Source organism: Giraffa tippelskirchi, chromosome 3, assembly GCF_054371585.1.
Source record: "Giraffa tippelskirchi isolate mGirTip1 chromosome 3, T2T-mGirTip1v1.2.pri, whole genome shotgun sequence".
Classification (NCBI taxonomy): domain Eukaryota; kingdom Metazoa; phylum Chordata; class Mammalia; order Artiodactyla; family Giraffidae; genus Giraffa; species Giraffa tippelskirchi.
The window spans coordinates 151,718,946-151,744,558 of NC_137277.1; the positions used below are offsets into that span (position 1 = coordinate 151,718,946).

Below are 25,613 nucleotides of genomic sequence, written 5' to 3' on the forward strand. Positions count from 1 at the left end.
TGATATTTCTCCCAGCAATCTTGATTCCAGCTTGTGCTTCCTCCAGCCCAGCGTTTCTCATGATGTACTCTGCATATAAGTTAAATAAGCAGGGTCACAATATACAGCGTTGACATACTCCTTCCCTGATTTGAAACCAGTCTGTTGTTCCATGTCAAGTTCTAACTGTTGCTTCTTGACCTGCATACAGATTTCTCAGGAGGCAGGTCAGGTGGTCTGGTATTCCCATCTCTTTCAGAATTTTCCACAGTTTGTTGTGATCCACACAGTCAATGGCTTTGGCATAGTCAATAAAGCAGAAATAGATGTTTTTCTGGAACTCTCTTGCTTTTTCGATGATCCAGTGGATGTTGGCAATTTGATCTCTTGTTCTTCTGTCTCTTTTAAAACCAGCTTGAACATCTGGAAGTTCACGGTTCACGTATTGCTGAAGCCTTGCTTGGAGAATTTTGAACATTACTTTGCTAGCATGTGAGATGAGTGTTATTGTGCGGTAGTTTGAGCATTCTTTGGCATTGCCTTTCTTTGAGATTGGAACAAAAACTGACCTTTTCCAGTCCTGTGGCCCCTGCTGAGTTTTCCAAATTTGCTGGCATATTGAGTGCAGCACTTTCACAGCATCATCTTTGAGGATTTGAAATAGCTCAACTGGAATTCCATCACCTCCACTAGCTTTGTTCGTAGTGATGCTTTCTAAGGCCCACTTGACTTCACATTCCAGGATGTGTGGCTCTAATTGAGTGATCACACCATGGCAATTATCTGGGTCATGAAGATCTTTTTTGTACACTTCTTCTGTGTATTCTAGCCACCTCTTCTCAATATCTTCTGCCTGTGTTAGGTCCATGCCATTTCTGTCCTTTATTGAGCCCATATATGCATGAAATGTTCCCTTGGTATCTCTAATTTTCTTGAGGAGATCTCTAGTCTTTCCCATTCTATTGTTTTCTTCTATTTCTTTGTATTGATTGCTGTAGATTCTTATATTCTGAAATTAGCGGATTGCTGCCTTGTAGATTCATTTAGGTTGTTTTTTCATTCCCTGAGTTTTCTGTGATTAAATGTGATGATTAGATTCAGGATCAGTTATTTTGGCAACAGTACTCCATAGGTGGGGCTGTAAACTTACTGCCTACTTGAATCACATGATGGGGAACATGGCATCTAGGCTGTACAATGTCCTTATCTCTTCCCTATAAAATCTTCCATTACCTTTTCATGTGATATTTTTACCATCTATTGTGGACTTTCTTTTTTAAAATAAATGCTCAAGTTATTAAAAATTACATACTTTTTAGAAATCGTATGATTGTACATGAAATTTCCATTGTGATTTGTGGTTTGATTTATGTGTTATTTAGATATATCCTTTTAAAAGTTCTTTTCCTAATATATGGGTAGAGGTTTTTTGTTTGTTTTTAGTTTTCCTGTATTTTGGTTTTCTTTTTTTGATTGTTTTTGCTATTTTAATTTATTAGTCACACTGTGGTCAGAAAATAAGATGTGTTTTTATCATCTTTTTAGGATTTATTTAGGTTATACTATGTCATGGAACATTTTAGATTTTTTTTTCCTCTGTGTGCTGCTTTTCATATATGTTGTTTATATGTCCTCGTTATCTTAAAAAAAAATTGTCAGATGCCCATTTATGTCCATTTGTACATGATACCAAACTTTCTAGTTGTTATATTTAAATATCATTTATCCTCTCATTTGCAATAGCCATCAGTTATTGAGAAAAGTGAACTAATCTCTCATTATGATAGTGGATTTGTGAATTTCTCTCCATCTTTTATATAAAGACGGTGTGTTGAGTACATAGGTTGATAATTATTATACTTTTTCTGGATTGTTCTTTTTGTGATTATGTAATTAATCACTTTTTAACTCCCTAATATTTGTTAGCTTAGTCTATTTTGTATTTAAGACAGCTGTATTACAAGTTACTGCCTTTTTGTTTGTTTTAACTCAGTACCTACTAATATATATTTCTGCCATTTTATTTTAAATATTTCAGTTTTGTCATGTTTTAGACATTTCTCTTATGGAAGATTATAGTTGGATTTTATTTTTTAAATCAAGAATCTCTGCTTTGAATTATTCTTTCATTAAAAAAAAATCTTTAGAACTTTTTTCCTAAAGTTAAAGAGTATGTTGTTATTGAAACAAAGTATTTTAGCCACAGATTAAGTAAGTCTATTTCTATATAAAAACTCATTGCTATTAGGAAAGATTATTTCATGTATGTTGTAAATTATCCATGACATGATTTTTTTCACTTTAAATTACTAGTGTCTGCTTTTATCATTCATTTCTTCTCTTGACATTTGCATATTTCAAACAATAGTCTTTGGTATTTTCACATCTTTGAATTTTCTATCTTAAATTTCATGTCAAGCATAATGCACACTTTATATGAAGTGTCTTCTATCAAATTATTGACTCTAAAATCTTTACTGGTATTTCAATATTGAGTTTATTTTTCCGTGTTCTACTTGTACTATATTTGGTCAGAATTGTTCATTGCCAAAAAGAATGTGGAATTCTGAAAAACAGTAGAAGTTCTAGTGTAATAACTGTACAACTTGTGATGATGCTGTTTTAACACAGAACATACTGCTTTATTAGCCATATAGCTTTATTGGTAAGGGCAGGTTACTATCACTTGGTAATGGTTCTGGACTTCAAGTGTAGAAGAGCCAGTCTAATTAATTATGGCATTTCTAACCTCAGTTAATTTGCTATTTTAGTGAAGACTTCAACAAGACCTACTAATGTTTTCCCCCATGTGACAATAAATATTACAGAAAGAATACATTTTACCAAATAGGTTTTGAAGTATAGCTCCTTAGAAACCCACATAGTGCAGGCATATTTGCATGAGAGGAGCATTCTATGTGGGTTCTCTTGTGACGTTTTAATTTTCCATGAAAAATGCACACAGAATATGAGAGAACAGGCAATAAAAACATGGTCTACATGGGAGCAATCACAGAGGCTTCTCTTCATATTTCCTCAAAGACCAAGACATCCAGTGGCACCTAGTTCTACATGGTTTGAATTGCTTTTACAGCAATTTTGTTCCCGTTTTGAAAACTTTAGTTGCTATAACTGTAATTTGACTGTCATATATTTTTCTCATGTTTTAAAAATGCTACTTTATTTCACTACATTGGAGAGGGTCTTTGGGGGCATTCCTAAAGTATGGAGAGAGATTAATCTTTACTCAGAGTAGGGTTTGTTGCAGTTATAAAAGAGAAGGAACAACTTAAGATCAGCCCCTGGTTCCACTATCAGTGTGAAAGGCCCGAGATGAATAAGTCCACAAGTGTTGTTGTAACTTGTCTGTATATCCAGCCCCTACAAGGACTAGGGGGTGAATTAAATGACGTGATTCAAGGAACACAACAATTCAAAACCAGATGCTTAGACCACTAAGCCATCCCTTCTGGCATGTTGTAAAGCATGAAGTTGTAAATATAGCAGATAATTGAAATTAAGATTTTAGATAGCTAGCCCTCCTCTAGCTTTCACTGCTTAAAGACTTTTAGAAGTTTATTTAACAGTTCATTTTAATGCAGTTGCTGTCAAAATTAATTAAGGCTTTTCATTTTTTTTTCTTTTTCTTGTATTTTTTAACTCTTCTTTGATGAGACTATTAATAATAAAATGTGTCTGGACTTAAAAGTGCATCCAAACTGAAGATAGAAAATATTCTCTATTTTGGGACATGATATTTTGAGCTCTCTTTTTAGTTTCCTTTAAATTTTAGCTTCAAAAAACTTGTTCCTTCATTGATTAAAACTGCCATTCTTTGTCCATCAAACAATATACCTTCTGTAAACTAGATGCTCCGTTTCTTTTTTTTTTTCCAATGCTAATTAAATAACAGGTTCTTAGTCTGAACTGGGGCATGAAACTTGACTTTTTTTTAAGCCTGACATCCCATAACTAGCTTTTTTAAAAAAGTCATTGACCATGACCATTTGATGAGTAAATTGTCTCTTCTTTTTCTTCCTGTCTTTAGTACTATGGACAAAAATGGTCATATTTTAGCAGGTTCTCCTCATTTCATAAAATGGCATTTGTAGTGAGAATATTTGAGAAATGAAAGAGAGAAAGAATCTATTGAAACATTGCTTTATCCAATAGTAGGTAGAGGGAAAAATTAAAGTCTATGAAAAGTAGTAATTTGAAAAGCCATCAATGTGAAATGAATGTCATCATTTCATCAGTGTTAGTATTAAAGAGTTTCAGATAGAATAATATCACCAATGAAAACATTAAAAAGCAAAGAAACTCTACCAGGTTTAAAGTGTTGCTAATCACAACAGCTTTACAGGTTGGAATAAGAAAACTAGGTCTAGACTCATTCCATGTGTTATGAATGCTAAAGAATGACTTCAAATCTGGCAGTGGGATTATAGGGGAGGATAAAATTAGGGGGTTCCTTTGTGGCCATTTCCCACCAGCCACCAAATTGCTATACATTTCTCTTTGGGGTGAGATGACAAATCTGAACCTAAAGTCTCATGGACTCTCTTCTGTATTTACTGGAGCAGAGGGTGAGACTGAGTCTATTATTTTGTTCACACTCTTTTCATCCATTGAGCATCCTAACCATTATGCTTTCTGTCTTTAAGAATGAATTAACACCAAGCTTTTTCTTTATCATCATATTTGTGATCTGATCATTCCTTAGAAGAAGGTGATCCACAGAAAAGTAATCAATAATTTGATTATATAAACCTATTATTTTTGTTTCCTGTTGCCATTCCCTTCTGAAGAGCTGTTAAATGCTGTCATTTTAATTTACTGTGATTGCCTCACAAGTGGATAGGCCATTTGCTGTATTTTGTAGAGACACATCACCCGAGAGTCCTCAGCTACTGCAGAAGTATTTCCCTTGTAATAAGAAGAGCAGAGAGAGGTTTACATCACCACTCAGTTTAAAAACCCTCATCTGTCAGGAAGCATGCACTTCTCTATGCCATCCTGGTTGTTCATTAAAAGTGTGAGGTTTCATCACTGATTAGGCATGGCTGAGGGCTAGGGTGATGGTGTTGTGACAGACATCTTAACAGAAATTGGATTAGAAGAAACTCTTCATTTTGTTAAAGTCCAGGGAATCTTTCATTAGAAAACTTCTTTCTTGTTTGGGGCTCTTTTTGTTGTGTTACATGGAATTGAGTAAGTAATCTGTAATATATTGAAAAATAACTGCGTGTTCCTTTTTAAACCATTCTTTTCTATTATACACAAAAATATAGTTCAAGGAACATTCAAATATTTACAACTATTTATAAATTTATATTTTGTTGAGAAGTCAGTAGAAAGGTACAATTTTTCCTTGGCTTGTTATTTCTGCACACAGTTATGAAAAAGTGCACTGGCCTATGTTTCTTTGGGAGGAGGTATGAGAATACAGTCTGGCTCACAGACAACAGGGTAGGTGGACTGGCTTGTTCACTGATTCATTCATTCACTAAATATAAACATTCATGACAAGCTAATAAAAATAAATATCATAGTAATCCAAGTCTATGCCCCAATCAGTAGCACTGAAGAAGCTGAAGTTGAATGGTTCTATGAAGACCTTCAAGACCTTCTAGAACTATCACCCAAAAAAGATGTCCTTTTCATTATAGGGGACTAGAGTGCAAAAGGAGGAAGACAAGAAATACCTGGAGGGAGTAACAGGGAAATTTGACCTTGGAGTACAGAATGAAGCAGGGCAAAGGCTAATAGAGTTCTGCCAAGAGAATGCACTGGTCATAGCAAACACCCTCTTCCAACAACACAGAAGACTCTATACATGGACATCACCAGATGGTCAATACTGAAATCAGATTGATTATATTCTTTGCAGCCAAAGATGGAGAAGCTCTATACAGTCAGCAAAAACAAGACTGGGAGCTGACTGTAGCGCAGATCATGAACTCCTTATTGCCAAATTCAGACTTACATTGAAGAAGATAGGGAAAAACACTAGACCATTCAGGTATGACCTAAATCAAATCCATTACAATTATACAGTGGAAGTGACAAGTAGATTCAAGGGATTAAATCTGGTAGACGGAGTACCTGAAGAGCTATGGACAGAGGTTCGTGACATTGTACAGGAGGCAGAGATCAAGACCATCTCAAAGAAAAAGAAATGTAAGAAGGCAAAATGGTTGTCTGAGGAGGCCTTACATATAGCTGTGAAAAGAAGAGAAACAAAAGGCAAAGGAGAAAAGGAAAGATATGCCCATTTGAATGAAGTGTTCCAAAGAATAGCAAGGAGAGATAAGAAAGCCTTCCTCAGGATCAATGTAAAGAAATAGAGGAAAACTATAGAATGGGAAAGACTAGAGACCTCTTTAAGAAAATTAGAGATACCAAGGAAATATTACATGCAAAGATGGACACAAGAAAAGACAGAAATTTTATGGACCTAACACAAAGAGATGATATTAAGAAGAGGTGTCAACAATACCCAGAAGAACTATACAAAAAAGATCTTCATGACCCAGATAACCATGATGGTGTTATCACTCACTTAGAGCCAGACATTCTGGAATGCAAAGTCAAGTGGGCTCTAGGAATCATCACTGTGAACAAAGCTAGTGGAGATGATGGAATTTCAGCTGAGCTATTTCAAATCCTAAAAGATGATGCTGTGAAAGTACTGCACTCTATATGTCAGCAAATTTGGAAAAGTCAGCAGTGGCCACAGGACTGGAAAATATCAATTTCCGGTCTAATTCAAAAGAAGGGCAATGCAAAAGAATGTTCAAACTACTGCACAATAACACTCATCTCAATGCTAGCAAAGTAATGCTTACAGTTCTCCAAGCCAGGCTTCAACAGTATGTGAACTGTGAACTTCCAGATATTCAAGCTGGATTTAGAAAAGGCAGAGGAACCAGAGATCAAATTGCCAACATCTGTTGGATCATAGAAAAAGCAAAAGAATTCCAGAAAAACATCTACTTCTTCTTTATTGACTATACCAAAATCTTTGACTGTGTGGCTCACAACAGACTATGGAAAATTCTGAAAGGGATGGGAATACCAGACTACCTGACCTGCCTCTTGAGAAATCTGTATGCAGTTCAAGAAGCAACAGTTAGAACTGGACATGGAACAACAGGCTGTTTCCAAATTGGTAAAGGAGTACATCAAGTCTGTATATTGTCACCCTGCTTATTTAACTTATATGCAGAGAACATCTTGCAAAATACCAGGCTGGATAAAGCACAAGGTGGAATCAAGGGTGCCGGGAGAAATAACGATAACCTCAGATATGCAAATGACACCACCCTTATGGCAGAAAGTGAAGAAGAACTAAAGAGCCTCTTGATGCAAGTGAAAAAGTAGAGTGAAAAAGTTGGCTTAAAACTCAACATTCAGAAAACTTAAGATCATGGCATCTGGTCCCATCATTTCATGGCAAATAGATGGGGAAACAGTGGAAACCGTCGCAGACTTTATTTGGGGGGGCTTCAAAATCACTGAAGATGGTGACTCCAGCCATGAAATTAAAAGATGCTTGCTCCTTAGAAGAAAAGCTATGACCAACCTGGACAACATAAGAAAAAGCAGAGACGTTACTCTGCCAACAAAGGTCCATCTAATCAAAGCTGTGGTTTTTCCAGTAGTCATGTATGGATGAGAGATGGGCTATAAAGAAAGCTGAGCACTGAAAAATTGATGCTTTTGAACTGTGGTGCTGGAGAAAACTCTTGAGAGTCCCTCGGACTGCTAGGATTTCAAACCTGTCAATCCTAAAGGAAATCAGTCCTGAATATTCATTGGAAGGACTGATGGTGAACGTGAAACTCCAGTACTTTGGCTGCCTTATGCAAATAACTGACTCATTGTAAAAGATGCTTATGCTGAGAAAGATTGAAGTCAAAAGGAAAAGGGGATGACAGAGGATGAGATGGTTGAATGGCATCATTGACTTGATGGACATGAGTTTAAGCAATTTCTGGGAGTTGGTGATAGACAGGGAAGCCTGGCATGCTGCTGTCCATGGGGTGGCAAATAGTCGGACACAACTGAGCAACTGAAGTGAACTGAATAAAAATCAAGCAGAGACCAGCATAAACTGACCTGGGTTGCTTTCTTCCACCTTTGTATGATGGGAGCCATGTCAGTTTCATGAGGATTTCAGGTGACATTTATTATACAGTGTTTCCTGAGCCTGTGTACTGTGTTCTTGAAGCCTAGTGAACACAAAGGTGGGAGAGATGGTAGTGATGCACATGCTGTGCTGAAAGAATTGTCCTGTGACTTCAGTTCAGTCACTCAGTCGTCTCCGACTGTTTGGGACCCCTCTGGACTGCAGCACGCCAGTCTTTCCTGTGACTTGGGGAAAACTGGTTTATGGCTCTTCTGTTAGAGGAATCAGAACTTTTAAGCGATCTAACAGTTCATCCTCTAGCAGTTTTCAGTGCTTAAATTTCTTGTCCTGCAGAATTGCTCCACTAACTATGTCCATTTGGTGAATCTGAATGACTTTCAAAGATAATCCAGAGATGACGTTTGGATTAAATAATCACCATCTAATATGAGCAGCTTTAAGAATGTGAATTAAGAAATCTAATTAGAATGTAACCTTGCCCCATACTTGTAGTGATTTTCTGGATCAGAGGTTGGAGGAAGAGATTCAAGCTGAGAGGCTTAAACTTGTCAGTCCCAGAATAGACGACAAATGAACTAGTACTCGTCAGGAACATTAGACCTTTAGCATTCACACATTCAACACTTGAAATTTCGTACATACTGCATGTAAGCCAAAGGTCCAGAGCATGTGATAATTTGTAATTTTGCCACAGCACGATGTGACTAGGAAGTTCATGTGTAGGACTGACTTAGCTTGTCAAGGAGGCTTCAGAAAAGATCACAGTATTTGCTGACAGATTTTGAAGGGATGTCTGTACTGCACCTCTCCCGTCCCTGGAGGATCTCAGGAAAGTGATGAGCAGTATGGTTGATAATATATCCCCCTACATCCACTCTGGTTTTTTATCTGTAGCAGCCACCTCCTTCCCTATTCAGTTATTGTCCCTTGTACATAGCAATCACTCTTTAAAGATGTGTCTGTGAAAATATGTATTATCATTTCTGTGGAACCAATCTCTTATGATTCTGTCAAAGATATGGGCTTGGATTAACAGCTAAATATCAGTTCTTAACCTTGAGATCATATCAAGACTAAGGAATGTAGAAAGCCTTGAAGTTTTGTGCAGAATTCTGTATGTGTGTGCATATATACGTCTATATTGGGAGGGGAACCATTACTGTCATTAGTTTTGTAGGTAACTGTGACTTGGTCACAAATGATCAAAAAAATTTAGAAACATGGTTTTAGATGGAGCATAGCTAATTTCTGTTAGTCTGTTGGCTTATACCTGCTGTTGAACCTAGAATGGAGCTGAGGTTGGAGAAAGTCTAACAGTGCAGTTGGGATCTGTCTGGTGTTCAGTGGAGTTGAATTACGGAGCATGTAAAAGGGAACAGTGCAGAGAACAGTCACTATCAACTCCTCTCCAGCCTCTCTGTTCTTCCCTCTGCAGAATAAGCTCTTTAAAGTGAAGAATATATATAATTGTACCCCTAGCACTTGACACAGTGCCTGGAACAAAGGGGACTTAAGTAAATGTTTGTGAACTGAATTATTACCGTTTTATCCATGGGTTCACTAGTCCTGAGCAACCATATCATTTAGTATATTTTGATTCTCAAGAACATCTCTTTGGCAAATAATGAGGACTTAGCTTAGAACCCTTCCTTAGCTTCTTATGTTTGCTTTTGCTTTTGGTTAGTTTCTGAAACAGAAGCAAGAAAGTACGGAGTAAAGTCAAGGTATAAAAGGGAGTCAGCGGGGATGAGAGTGAGAGATACAGCATAGAGAGGAAAAGATATATGAAGTGACATGATGGGGCAAGTGGAAAAGCTGGAGGACCAGCCTGGAAATTGGTGGGTGAAGGCAGTGAGCAGGGGATGGGGAAGCAGAATGCTGTGGCAGTTTCCAAAGGAGGAAGCATTGCATCTCTATCTAGAAGCAACTCCAGGATGGAGTTTGGCAGCGTGAAGAAAATGATCATGTCCTGCTTCAGAGGGCTGCTGAGGAAGTGGTTTCACTGGGCAAAGTTAGTTTTCTTTTAAATCAAAGTGGCAGAGTGAATACTAGAAGAAATTCCTGAATTTGTGAAAGAGTTTCAGAGCATTCTTGAAAATAGTGGAGAAGGAGGGGTTGGAGGCATTTAGGAAGGGGTACTCTTAAAAGATAAAGGATGCACAAAGAGGGAAAAAACATGGCAAAAGACAATGAATCCAAGAAATTTTATTACCTCGACATGAGTTTGGATATAAAGAAATGAGAAAGCACAAAGAAAAGAGGAATATTGAGAAAAAGTTTCAAAACAGCTCTGCTGCAATGATGGGCCCTTACTTCCAGTCCTGCCTCAGGTGGAAGGTCCCCACCATGATCAGTACTCTCCAGTCCGGAGGTCCAGGATGTTGGGGTTTCAATAGGATAGGGTTCCTTTCCAAAGGAAAGGACCAAAGCCTGACAAACTCAAGCTTCTAGCCACTGTAGAACTTAAATGGTTTTAAATATTGGTTTAAATACATTTTATAAATAACAAGTCATTCTAAATTACATTATAAGAAATAAAATATAAAAGCTCATATTGGAGAAAAAAAATGACAACCCACTCCAGTACTCTTGCCTGGAAAATTCCATGGACTGAGAAAGCCGGCAGGCTACACAGTCCATGGGGTCGCAAAGAGTCAGCCACGACTGAGCACATCAGCACATAAAAGCACATATAAAAAAATATAAACAGCCAGGTACAAATTGGTGCCTCCTCTTTTACTTCAGTTATTTCAATCCATAAATAAAGATTAGCTTTCAATTCCGCTTTAATTTCTCTTGCCAGAGATGGCTCTGGTGATGATTCCATCTAGCTTGTACCTTTGAATGCAGACTGTGTCATATTCATCTTTGATTTCTAATCTCCATTCCTCTCTCCCTCAAAGCCCAGAGTCATGCATAATGACTCAGCACATTTTACAGGATTCATTAATGTTAGGATATATATATATATATGTGTATATATATATATATATATACACACACATATATTTTTTGTCTACCAAATCTTCCCTAAGAGCCATTAAGGGAAAGAATTTCTAGGGAAATGGTTTCTTTATCCAATGAACTCCTCTGTGAAGTGGAATATTTGTCATATTTCAGTCCTGTGCTAGGTGATAGGTATACAAAGATGGAAAAGACACATTCCACATTCCTCATCTTAAGAAGAGAGACAGACCTGTAAGGAACCATCACTTACCCTGAGATGAATGCCATTGTAGAGCTTCTGTGTGGCACACAAGTGGCCTGAGGAGGGAGACTAAGTCTGTGCAGAGTGTTCTAGGGAAGAGCACCCACTCTGCTAAAGGATTTCCAAGGATGGATGGATGTTTGCCAGGCAAGCAGTGGTGTTCTAGACAGCTATTAATAGCTCAGTCGGTGAAATATTCTTAATTAAGACAGTGGTTTCCACCCACTCCTCAAACACTGTAAGCAGTTTTAAGTAGAAGACATTTGTATTCCAATAGAAATGCATGTTGGTTTCCTCACATGACTTGAGGAGGTTCTGGTTTGGTGATAGCTACTTCTGCAGCTTTCTTCTGCTGAGAAAGATTGAAGGCAAAAGGAGAAGGGAGCAGAAGAGGATGAGATGGTTAGATAGCATCACTGACTCAATGGGCATGAATTTAAGCAAAGTCCAGAAGATAGAGGACAGAGGAGCCTGGCAAGCTACAATCCATGTGGTCTCAAAGCGTTGGGCATGACTTAGCAACTGAATAACAACTTCTACAGCATCTCTTCCTAATCTCTGTTGTATCTCCACACCTAAAAGCACAAGACATAAAACAAACCTTTTGCAGACTGCTACCCATGACTACAGCTGTTCTTCGTGGGTCATACCCCCACACTTTATTTAGAGCTGCTTCTACAGGTTTTTATACTGCTAACACCCAAGATGGGGCATCCTACTCTGGATTACCCCACTTCTTCTCTCTGTACAGGACTTCTGTCTCTCCTGCTGTTCTTCATCCTTCACACACGTCATGATAAGGATTGCTTCAAGGGCATCTTAGGTTGTCTGAGAAAAATCCTTCCCCACATTGTTTATTTTCAGTAGGTCTTATAAGCTAGTGAGATAGTTTTTGAAACCAGAGGCTTCCAATAAAGATGTCACAAAGTGAAATGCAAGAATGACAAAGTGAATGGAAAAATGATTGTGTGGAAAGATATATGGAGGTCATAGGAGAGAAACCAGAACACATGGCAGTGTAGGGGGACTTTGATGAGGGGCTAGATGAGAAGAGAGTGAAATGTCTATAGAAAGATAAAGACTTAGGAGGCATGTTCATGACTGTTGGGGGGAAAAAAGAGTCCTTGAACATGCCTTATTCATGGACCAAGATAAGTTGTAAACTTATTTTTCCATCTGATAATTTTAAAAGATTTTTCAACATAGAACTTTGACTTTCTACGTTTTGAGAATTTTTTAAGTTCCTACTAAACTAAGTATACATGTAAATCCCTGTGCTTTTATCCCCTCTCCCCACCTCTTCCCTGTAGTTCAGATGGTAAGAATCTACCTGCAACGCAGAAGGCCCAGGTTCGATCCCTGGGTAGGGAAGATCCTCCGAAGAAGGGAATGGCAATCCACTCCATTATTCTTGCCTGGAGAAGCCCATGGACAGAGGAGCCTGGCAGGGGTGGCAAAGAGTCAGACATGACTGAGAAACTAACACTACTACTACCCATCTCCTAAAACAAGTCTCCATGGACTTGGTTGTGGATCCAACATTTTCTGCAGCCTATTTTCATAGGAAAGACTTGTAATGCAGACTGGCAGAGGAGTGTGCCTGTACTGGCATTAGTGAAATGCATGTGCAAATGAAAAAATATTCCTTTAATAATATATTCTTTTATCTTTACACTCTCCTAACCAAGCCTGGAATTTGTGTAGCTTTGCTTCATTGCATAAGGTACATTTACTAGAATCAAACCGGATTGAAATATATTTCAGCCACAAGAAAAACAGTTAAGCTAGAATTTTTTGTAATTGCTGAATTATCCCAACTCCCTCAAGTCTTTTTATATTTGCCAGCTGTAGGTGATGGTTTGTAATTACAAGTGAAACCCTAGTGCCGTCAAACTGTCCATTTGAACAGATTTGTATTCTAAATATTTGAGAAGGTGCTATAGTTTCAAGAGAGAGATTAAATGGAAAAGAAGCAGGTATTTATAATGCCTTCGATCTTGTTTTATTATGAGAGCATGATCTGAAGCAGACCTTCATGGGAGAGTATATTGTATTATTCAAGATCTTCACCTTCTCATGAGTAAACAGCACTTGCACTGTGTTGGTATACCTAATCATTGGATTCAAGAGGTTTTGATGGATTCAATAATACAGAAAGCTAGGGGGAAATTAGCCATAACTGAGTTGGGGAAGTAATCCAATTATAAACTGAAAGTAAAGTCACTCAGTCGAGTCCAACTCTTTGCAACACCATGGACTACACAGTCCATGGAATTCTCCAGGCCAAAATACTGGAGTGGGTAGCCTTTCCATGCTCCAGGGGATCTTCCCAACTCAGGGATTGAACCCAGGTCTCCCACATTGCAGGCAGATTCTTTACTAGCTGAGCTACAAGGGAAGCCCAATTATAAACTGAAGTGATCATTATAATCATGTTTGTGTCAGACTTGTATTTGAAATATATATATGTGTGTGTGTGTGTTTTCCAGTTTTCTTTTTATCTCTTTTGGAATGTGTTATTTGAGTTTGAATAAGAAACAGTGGATCTTAAAACAGCGGTTGCAGGATTGCCTTGTTAAACTTCTGAACTTTCACAGTTCTTTATTTTAAGTAAACTTTACCTCATGTCATATATCTGTTCCCCGAAAGTTATTCAAAATCAGTATGTGAAGAAAGTACGTAATGTCTCCTTGAGGGTTGCTTCTCAAGGGTAGCTTTCCAAATAAATTTATTCAAATGAATCAGTTCAGTTCAGTTGCTCAGTCATGTTCGACTCTGTGACCCCATGAATCGCAGCACGCCAGGCCTCCCTGTCCATCACCAACTCCCAGAGTTGACCCAAACTCATATCCATCGAGTCGGTGATGCCATCCAGCCATCTCACCCTCTGTTGTCCCCTTCTCCTCCTGCCCTCAATCTCTCCCAGCATCAGGGTCTTTTCAAATATCAGCTCTTCGCATCAGGTGGCCAAAGTATTGGAGTTTCAGCTTCAACATCAGTCCTTCCAATGAACACCCAGGACTGATCTCCTTTAGGATGGAATGGTTGGATCTCCTTGCAGTCCAAGGGACTCTCAAGAGTCTTCTCCAACTCCACAGTTCAAAAGCATCAACTCTTAGGCGCTCAGCTTTCTTCACCGTCCAACTCTCACATCCATACATGACCACTGGAAAAACCATAGCTTTCACTGGGTAGACCTTTGTTGGTAAAGTAATGTCTCTGCGTTTTAATACGCTGTCTAGGTCGGTCATAACTTTTTCCATAACTCTCCTTCCAAGGAGTAAGCGTCTTTTAATTTCATGGCTGCAGTCACCATCTGCAGTGATTTTGGAGCCCCAAAAAATAAAGTCTGACACTGTTTCCACTGTTTCTCCATCCATTTCCCATGAAGTGATGGGACCAGATGCCATGATCTTAGTTTTCTGAATGTTGAGCTTTAAGCCAACCTTTTCACTCTCCTCTCTCACTTTCATCAAGAGGCTTTTTAGTTCCTCTTCACTTTCTGCCATAAGGGTGGTGTCATCCGCATATCTGAGGTTATTGATATTTCTCCCGGCAATCTTGATTCCAGCTTGTGCTTCTTCCAGCCCAGCATTTCTCATGATGTACTCTGCATATAAGTTAAATAAGCAGGGTGACAATATACAGCCTTGACATACTCCTTTCCCTATTTGGAACCAGTCTTTTGTTCCATGTCAAGTTCTAACTCTTGCTTCCTGGCCTGGATACAGGTTTCTCAAGAGGCAGGTCAGGTGGTCTGGTATTCCCATCTATTTCAGAATTTTCCACAGTTTATTATGATCCACACTGTCAAAGGCTTTGGCATAGTTAATAAAGCAGAAACAGATGTTTTTCTGGAACTCTCTTGCTTTTTTGATGATCCAGCGGCTGTTGGCAGTTTGATCTCTGGTTCCTCTGCCTTTTCTAAAACCAGCTTGAACATCTGGAAGTTCACGGTTCATGTATTGCTGAAGCCTGGCTTGGCGAATTTTGAACATTACTTTGCTAGCGTGTGAGATGAGTACAATTGTGTGGTAGTTTGAGCCTTCTTTTGCATCGCCTTTTTTTGGGATTGGGATGAAAACTGACCTTTTCCAATCACCCCTTATTTTATCTGTTGAAATATTTTTCATTTTTCTTCAGCGAGGACTACTTGGTGTCCCTTTACTAAGTTCTGGGATATTTTGTACCTGGAATAGACCTTAGAAATCTTAACTTTATCTTACAGATAATAAAGGAGAGGGCCAGGAGATTAGGTGACATCACCAATCAAAACTATGAGAGAACTTCTGTTGGAACCTATGTCTCCTTTGTTTCAGAGCAAAGCTTAATTTTACTATAATACATAATTTGGTCTGTCTTACTTTTATTATAGCAATTAAAACCAGGCAGTATCTCTTGAACACAAGCCAGATGAGGAGAAGGTGTGACTAACTCTGAATGTGTGGAGAGTCAATGGGAATGCACCCGTTCAGTGCGTCATCTCAGGTATCACAGCTGCATGAGACTGTCAGCTGGAATATCATTGACTTCCAGTGTATTGTATTCACCCGGGCTTCCCAGGTGGTACTAGTGGTAAACTGCCTGCCAATGCAGGAGACAGAGGAGACTCAGTTTCCATCCCAGGGTCGGGCAGATCCACTTGAGGAGGCATGGCAACCCCCTCCTGTATTCTTGCATGGAGAATCCCATGGACAGAAGAGACTAACGGGCTAAGTCCATGGGGTCACAAAGAGTTGGACATGACTGAAGCGACTTAGCACATCATTGTGTTGTACAAAATCCAGAATTGTTTAAACTCAGTCTAGTGTTTACCCTATAAGCATTAAGGTAACTCCTGTTGCTTAGCAGTGAGTGTATGTGTGTGTGTGTGTGTGTGTGTGTGTGTGTGTGTGTGTATTTATATTTATATATATATATACACATATTGCACGTGTACCTCAGAAGCCAAAGCTTTGAGATTAGTTAGTAGATTGATCTACTTTGTGTTCTCAAAAAATAACTTTATTTATTTATTTATTTATTTTATTTGTTTGATTTTATTCTTTTAATTTTATATATATATATATTTTTAATAAATTTATTTATTTTAGTTGGGGGCTAATTACTTTACAATATTGTAGTGGTTTATGCCATACATTGACATGAATCGGCCATGGGTTTACATATGTTCCCCATCCTGAACCCCCCTCCCACCTCCCTCCCCATCCCATCCCTCTGGGTCATCCCATTGCCCCAGCCCACGCATTTGTCTCATGCATCGAACCTGGAATGGTGTTCTGTTTCACATATGATAATATACATGTTTCAATGCTATTCTCTCAGAACCTCCCATCCTCACCTTCTCCCTCAGAGTCCATAAGATTGTTCTATGCATCTGTGTCTCTTATTCTGTCTCACATATATGATTATCATTACCGTCTTTCAAATTCCATATATATACATTAGTATACTGTATTGGTGTTTTTCTTTCTGGCTTACTTCACTCTGTATAATGGGCTCCAGTTTCATCCATCTCAATAGAACTGATTCAAATGTATTCTTTTTAATGGCTAAATAATATTCCATTGTGTATATGTACCACAGCTTCCTTATCCATTCGTCTGCTGATGGACATCTAGGTTGCTTTATTTTAAAATGCAGTTATTTGAGCTCATCTCTAGATTAATGAAATACATGACAGTTTTTCACATCCTTTTTTAAGCTTCATAATATTGTTTGCTCACAACATTTGTCTAAAATCAGGAGCTAAGAAACATCACAAGGTAAATATGTTTAGCATGCTTGCCTACAAACTTCAACCTTAGGACATGTGAGTTCTAAATATTCTTGGTTCTTTTTTTGACCCTTAGTTTCACTTTGAACAAGACGTTAAGCTTTTTCCCCTTCAATATGCCCATGTATAGAATTGGATAGGAATGCCTACAAATTATTTAGGATTGTCGTGAATATGCCTCTGGTTATACGGAAAATGTTGTAAGATCTTTGAAAGATGGGTGAAGTATATCCAAGACATTATTAGAGTTTTTGTTTAAGTCATTGAAACAAAAAAGGAAAAAAAAAAGAATACTAGAGCAGCATTCATTAAGTCAACAACTATTGACCATGGTACACAGAAAGAGCGCTGAATTAAGAATCAAGAGTCCTGGAGTCTGTCTCTACCCTTAGCACAGTTAAGTTGAAATGCTTGTCACTTCACCCTTCTGGGTCTCTGTTTCTTAGCTGTAAAATCAGTGAACTAGACTAGCCTGTCAGCACCGTTTCTTAATGTTGTCTAGGATTTCTGAAGATTTGCACTATTTACTATAAGGCAGTGCCAATTTCTATTAATATGCATATATATGGATATACAATCTAATATACATTGTATATAATATTTGCATTTGTTTTACGTGTAGAATGAATAAACATATGTATTATTTATATGAAAAATTGCAGGTATATTAAATTGTTAGAACGGAAATATTTTGGGGTGGAATCTATGAAGCCAGCTGAGATATTTCCCATGGCAAGGCATTGCCTAAGGCATGAAGAAAATGGATTAGGTCAAGCTTCAGTAACAGTGCTTGACTACCAAAATGCATGTTCATCTCATATGTGTGCGTATCAAATACAACTTGTTTTTATTCTAGCACAGATATTCTTGTTCTAAGAAGTCAAAACAAATATTCTGAAATTATGCCCAGAATTTTAATTTTAAAATTTACATGATGTTTATGTATGAGCACGAGGCACGTAACCTGGCATTCAAATCTTCTCTGTATAATTTTTCTATTACTCTCTAAAATTCATGTGCAATTTCAAAAGAAACTTGCAGTTGGCTTTTCAGAATGCAAATCTTGTTATAAAATACACCTGAGCTTTGGAAACATAACTGCAGTTAAAATTTTGTAGGCAAATGGTTTCATATGTGGCTAAAATGCATGGGAGGGGGGCAAAAATCAAGGCCGTATATTTTCACCTGTAAGTCAAAGGAAGCCATCTATAGATTATGTGACATCTATTTCAGTTCTCATCTGAGAGATGAAAAGCTGAGCTATAAAGCTGTTTTTAATATTGTTTTATAACTGTGGTTGACTGGGGAGAAGCGATGAGAATGTGGGTAACATTTTCTTCCAAAAATTTTTATCAAGAATGTTAAGTTTATTTGGAGATGTATATCTTAATGAGGCTACATCATGAATACACTTTCCTGTATGAAATCAGTGATTTATACCCACCATGAACTGCGAAAGGATAGCCTGTTGCCAACACCAGGATCACCCTGGAGAGAGGAGTGTCCCGCCTGGTACGTGGCCCCTTCCACACAGCCCGTGAGCACTCGCCATCGTGAGCGCTGGTGCTAACTAAATGTAAACACCTTTACTTTCCAGCTGCTGCTAATTGGTTTGGGAATATTTATGTAAGTGTTGATTTTAAAGTTAAAAATAGCACAGTGATGTTGAAATCCAACTCATTCTGGCTGTCAGAAATGCTCCTGTGATCCTGAAAGTGTTGCTAAAAATGTTCGCTTTTTAAAAATTGTAGTAATTAAACTTGTCTGTTGTGAGAGCCACATATGATACGTTCCCTGCTCTGATAATCAAAGACGTAAAGGACACACTTCTTAAAGGTCTTTGCCTGGTTGGCAAGACAAAACCTCCTGCTGAACTGTATTAGGGAGCAAAGGATTCTAATGTGAACAAAAGAAAGAGACTGGGTAAATTTCAACATAGCTTTATTCCCTTATAATGCCACTGATCATATCTATTTTAGCATTAAAAATAAATATTATAATCATTTTACCAATAAGATTAAGTGTAGAGCTTCGCAAACCATTGTGTTTTCTGGAGGCAAGTTTGAGGATTTGAAGTCACAGAATTAAAATTTCTCAAGCCTGAAGTTGAAGAAATATAGTGGCTATTCAACACTCATTGTTTATTCCCTAGCTCTTCATCATCAGATTATTTTTGCCCCTTTATTTCCAAATTTAAAAGTCATGATTTTACAGATTTGTCTCAAAGTTATTCAAATAAGCTGTGAGGGAAAAAAAATATATATATATATATCATTTTCAATTTTAGATGTGTGATTTTGTGACTCTTCATTATGTTATTTAGTGTAGGAAAAGTCTAAGTGCTCTTAAATCATTGCTAGTTATTCATTTGGTAATTGAAAAAAAAATGACTTTATGGACCCTTTCAAGAAATAAGCTGCCTTTGTCTAAGTCTTGAAGCACTGCACTGCTGCAGTGTTGTTGAAGTCAGTGTGAAACTGGCTTTGTGTCCTTATAGGATGCCCTAAGCATCTGTCTGCCAGCCCCATCTCTAGAGAATATGAAAGAATTATTCCACTGCAGCATATAGAAATGATTTTGGCAAGTGACAAGCACTGTCTGTTAGTTGAGATGATAAACTATAATTACTACCTTCTTGATAGCTGTGGCCAGGCAGAGTCTTTGCTGCTACTTTTAAAACAGTAGAACTCTTGTCTTAGACATATGTCTGTGGACGTTGTTCTTTAAGTCTGTAGTGATTGACGTGATTGCTATAAAACTGTAGTCGGTTAAGAATTACCCTTGAGCAGATTATCACATTGCAATTGGGCCAATATTGCTTTCAAATTCTAATTGACATTTTCATATACTTGGAGCATTAAGTACTTTGTTGACATAAATAAAACCTTTACTTACTATCTAAGTAGAACTAGAAAAAAGTCCTTTGAACCTTGCAGAATGTTGATATGAACCGGAAAATATGTTATTTTCCTACCTTGGCATGGGATCAACAAGAAAATTGCAGTTTGAATGGGAGCAAAGAGTCAAAAATAGTTAAAACCATATTACAAACATCCCAGTTTTTTCATTGATATTCTGAGGATATATGTTTATATGAATAACAAAGCCAAAATGAATATTTATTTTAATAACTGCCACTGTTAACTGTTCATAGATTAGACTTCATTTTGTCAAGATGGTAATACTCTCTAAATTGAGCTACAGGTCCAGTGTGATCCTTATCAAAACCTAGCTGGCATTTTTGAAAAAAAAAAAAAAATGCTCAGATTCCAAAATTCATATGAAAAGGCAAGACACCCAGAATAATCAAACATTTAAAAAAAGAGAGAGCTATGACTTCCCAATTCCAGAATTTAGTACAAAGCTACAATATGCAAGACTATGTAGTACTGGCATAGAATACAGATCAGTGGGACAAATTGAGAGCCCAGAAATCAACTGTGCATTTTTGGTCAAATGAATTTTAATAAGGGCATTAATGCAGCTAATGCTGGCATAACTTAATATCTGCATGCAAAGAAGAAATTGTATTCCCTACCTCACACCATGTACAAAAATTAACTCAAAATGGTAATAGACCTAAATACAAGAGCTAACACTACAAAACTCTTAGGAAACTTTTGTGCTTCAAAGGGGCCATTAGGAAAGTGAAGTCAGAGCCCATAGAATGGGAGAAATTTTGGATATCTGGCTTCCCTAGTGGATCAGATGGTAAAGAATCAGCCTGCAATGGCAGGAGACCCAGGTTCCATCACTGGGTTGGGAAGATCCCCTGGAGAAGGGAATAGCAACCCATTCCAATATTGATGCGTGGAGAATTCCATGGACAGAAGAGCCTGGTAGGCTACAGTCCATGGGGTTGCAAAGAATCAGACACAGTTGAGTGACTAACATTTCACTTTTGCTTTCTTTTCAAGGAATTTGTACACAGAATGTTTGGAAAAATCTTACAATTCAACAATAAATATACAAGTAATTAGGCATTTCCCCAGAGAAGATACACAAATGTCTAACAGTAGTGTGAAAAGATGCTCACCATCATTTATCATTAAGGAATGAAAATCATTAGTTTTTAGGTATACACAAACAAAAACTTTAACACCCATTATGATGGCTAATTTTTGTTTAAAGGAAAGCAGCAAGTGTTGGCAAGGATTTGGAGAATTTGGAACCCTCATATATTACTGACAGGAATCCAAAATTGTGCAGATATTTTAGAAATACTATAGTTGTCCTCAAAATGTTAAGCATATAGTTGCTATCTGACCCAACAATTCCACTCCTTAGTATATACCTGAGAGAAATGAAACATATTGGCATACACAAGAACTTCTCATTCTTAACATTATTTCAGAGTTGAACACTATTTCAAATGGTCACAGCAACATAATTCATAATCATAAGCAAGTGTGGAAACAACTGAAATCAATTCAGTTCAGTCGCTGAGTTATGTCTGACTCTTTGCCCCTCCATGGACTGCAGCATGCCAAGCTTCCCTGTCCATCACCAACTCCCTGAGCTTGCTCAAACTCATGTCCATCCAGTCGGTGATGCCATCCAACCATCTCATCCTCGGTCGTTCCCTACTTCTTCTGCCTTCAATATTTCCCAGCATCAGCATCTTTTCCAATGAGTCAGTTCTTTGCATCAGGTGGCCAAAGTATTGGAGCTTCAGCTTCAGCATCAGTCCTTCCAATGAATATTCAGGACTGATTTCCTTTAGGATGGGCTGGTTTGTTCTCCTTGCAGTCCAAGGGACTCTAAAGAGTCTTCTCCAACACCATCGTTCAAAAGCGTCAATTCTTCGGCCCTCAGCTTTCTTTATAGTCCAACTCTCACTACTGGAAAAACCATAGCTTTGACTATACGGACCTTTGTTGGCAAAGTAATGTCTCTGCTTTTTAATATGCTGTCTAGGATGATTATAGCTTTTCTTCCAAGGAGCAAGCATCTTTTAATTTCATGGCTGCAGTCACCATCTAGAGTGATTCTGGAGCCCCAAAAAATAAAGTCTCTCACTGTTTCTATTGTTTCCTCATCTATTTGCTCTGAAGTGATGGGACTGGATACCATGATCTTAGTTTTGTGAATGTTGAATTTTAAGCTAGTTTTTTCACTCTCCTCTTTCACTGTCATCAAGAGTCTCTTTAGTTCTTCTTCACTTTCTGCCGTAAGGGTGGTGCCATCTGCATATCTGAGGTTATTGCTATTTCTCCCGGCAATCTTGATTCCAGCTTGTGCTTCACCCAGCCCAGGATTTTGCATGATTTACTCTGCATATAAGTTAAATAAGCATAAAGTTAAATAAGTTAAATTGGTTTCCGATTTGGAATCAGTCTGTTATTCCATGTCCAGTTCTAACTGTTGCTTCTTGACCTGTATACAGATTTCTCAGGAGGTAGGTCAGGTGGTCTGGTATTCCCATCTCTTTAAGAATTTTCCACAGTTTGTTGTGATCCACACATTCAAAGGCTTTGGCGTAGTCAATAAAGCAGATGTTTTTCTGGAACTGTCTTGTTTTTTTGATGATCCAACAGGTGTTGGCAATGTGATCTCTGGTTTCTCTGCCTTTTCTAAATCCAACTTGAACATCTGAGGGTTCATGGTTCACATACTGTTGAAGACTGGCTTGGAGAATTTTGAGCATTGCTTTGCTAGCATGAGAGATGAGTGCAACTCAAATGCCCATCAAGTAATGAATGAGTAGACAGAATGTGCTACATACATACAGTGGAATATTATTTAACAAAAAAAAGGGATGAAATATTGATACATGCCACAACATGGGAGGGCCTTAAGGACATCATGCTAAATGATAGAATCCGCATATCTTATGATTCTGTTTATAAACAATTGTTCAGAACTGGTAAATCCTTAGTGACAGACAGTAGCTTAATGATTGCAACGGGCTCTGGTAAGCAGGAAGGATGGGCCATTCTGGCTAATGAGTATGAGGTTATTTTGTGGAATTTTGAAATTACTCTAAAATTAGATATTGGCGATGGTTGCAAAACTCTGAATAAGTTTAAAAGGACTGGATTGTACTATTTTCAAAGGGTGAATTTAATGTTATGTACATCATATCTTAATAAAGCTTTTTATAAAGAAAAAATAAGTGAAAGTGTTAGTCACTTAGTTGTTTCTGACTCTTTTTGACCCCATGTACTATAACCTACCAGGCTCCTTGGTCCATGGGATTCTCCAGGCAAGAATACTGGAGTAGGTTGCCATTTCCTTCTCCAGGGGATCTTCCCAACCTAGGGATCGAACCCTGGTCTCCCACACAGCAGGCAGATTCTTTATCTTGGGTCTTAAAACTCCAGTCAAGCCTTTAGATGACTGTAATCGCAGCCCTGCTGACACCTGAATTCAACCTCAATGAGCGATTCTACCCCAGAACCGCCTAGCCAAGTCAATTCTAAGTCTCTCACAGACACTGTGGGATAACACCACCCTTTGGCAGAAAGCAGAGAACTAAAGAACCTCTTGATGAAAGTGAAAGCGGAGAGTCAAAAAGTAAGCTTAAAACTCAACATTCAGAAAACTAAGATCATGGCATCCAGTACCATCACTTCACGGCCAATAGATGGGGAAACAACGGAAACAGTGAGAGACTTTATTTTTTTAGGCTCCAAAATCACTGCAGATGGTGACTATAGCCATGAAATTAAAAGACACTTGCTCCTTGGAAGAAAAGCTATGACCAACCTAGATAGCATATTAAAAAGCAGAGACATTACTTTACCAACAAAAGTCCATCTAGTCAAAGCTATAGTTTTTCCAGTAGTCATGTATGGATGTGAGAGTTGGACCATAAAGAAAGCTGAGTGCCAAAGAATTGATGCTTTTGAACTGTGGTATTGGAGAAGACTCTTGAGAGTCCCTTGGACTGCAAGGAGAACAAACCAGCCCATCCTAAAGAAAATCAGTCCTGAATATTCATTGGAAGGACTGATGCTGAAGCTGAAACTCCAATACTTTGGCCAGCTGATGTGAAGAACTGACTCATTGGAAAAGACCCTGATACTGGGAAAGATTGAAGGCAGGAGGAGAAGGGGATGACAGAGGATGAGATTGTTGGATGGCATCACTGCCTCAATGGACATGAGTTTAGCCAGCTCTGGGAGTTGGTGATGGACAGGGAAGCCTGACATCCTGCCGTCCATGGAGTCGCAAAGAGTCAGACACAACTGAGCGACTGAACTGAAGTGAACTGAATTTTGACCTTATTGCAGATAATTAGGAAACTAATGCAATGTCATTCATCTTATTTATTCATTAACATTCACTAAATGAATCCTGTGTGTTGTGTGCTTAATATAGAGAGGACTAGATACAGCCTCCACCTTCATAAAGCTCCCTCTTCTGATAGATGAGAAAGTTAATGATTTTGACATAAATGCAGTCATCAAATGTTTTGATATGGGTGCTAGTCATATCAAATGATGATATGATATATTTTATTAAATTCTCTACTCAAGTGTTTTGTAACCTCCCCAATCCAGTGTCGTTTCGATGTAAACATATATCAAGCACTTCATAATATGGTGAAGGTTTGAAAACTTTTGAAACTATTCATCTTTTTAAGATTTTGTACCTTCAACTAAAATGTGTCCTTTAACTTTTTGGATGTTTTTCCTTTCTTAATGAAGAGGAGAAAGCAAATAAATGTTTAAAAATTTAGTGCGAAATCAAGTCCTTCACAAAACTCTCAACCCCTAGTTTGAGATGTTGGTTTTCAATCTGAAAATGAAATACATTTTAAAAAAATATCAATTCACAATGACACACTGCTTAATTTGTGCCTCCATGTCTTGTTTTCTTCCGAATGTTAACCTTATTCCTTTATGTCCAACCTTTTAACTCATCTATTGTGTTTTTGTGATTGAAATTGCATCTTTAGACCCATGAACGCTCCATGTGATTGTTCACTGAAACTCAAGTCCTTAACATGTGCTATCTGTGGCTGGGATTCTGAAGAGCGGTGTTTCTGCAAAATTACTCTGTTAGAGTTCAGTTCCAAAGCCTGACAGAGAACTAATGTCTTACTTAAATGAAACTCAAAGTAGGCTGGCTTTCTAGAATCTATTCTGTCCTCTATTTAACATCCAGTTCAATTTTGCCACTGTCCTGGAGTGCAGGACCTCCCTCACCTTCTTCCTTCTCTGTAGTAGAAGACTGTTTACCATTTTAGAAGTTAAATGGTTAATTTTAGTTTCTCTGTGCTGAAGAGCAAACTCAGAATGAAAGTCTTAAGACAAGTGAGAACTCCAGATTTCTTATCCTGCACTTTCCCTGCTATACTTGTGATAGAAGTGACCTTGCCAGGCAACTTTTTTTTCATGGATTTTGCTTTCTTTATATTTTGTGTCACTGAGGGGGGTGCAAGCAAGTACAGTACATCAAAAGCTAATACATCTCCCCCTGTCAGTGGCACCTTCCCTTTGGTACCCCTTTTCCTTGCTGATTTAAAACACTCAGTCCCCAGTGCTTATGGT

At 37.9% G+C, this 25,613-nt stretch overlaps 1 protein-coding gene across 14 annotated transcripts in view; it reads left to right on the plus strand.

The window, feature by feature from the left end:
- The window catches only part of PARD3B (par-3 family cell polarity regulator beta), a 1,110,743-nt gene that overhangs the window by 572,889 nt on the left and 512,241 nt on the right, over positions 1-25,613 (plus strand). The window lies entirely within an intron of this gene.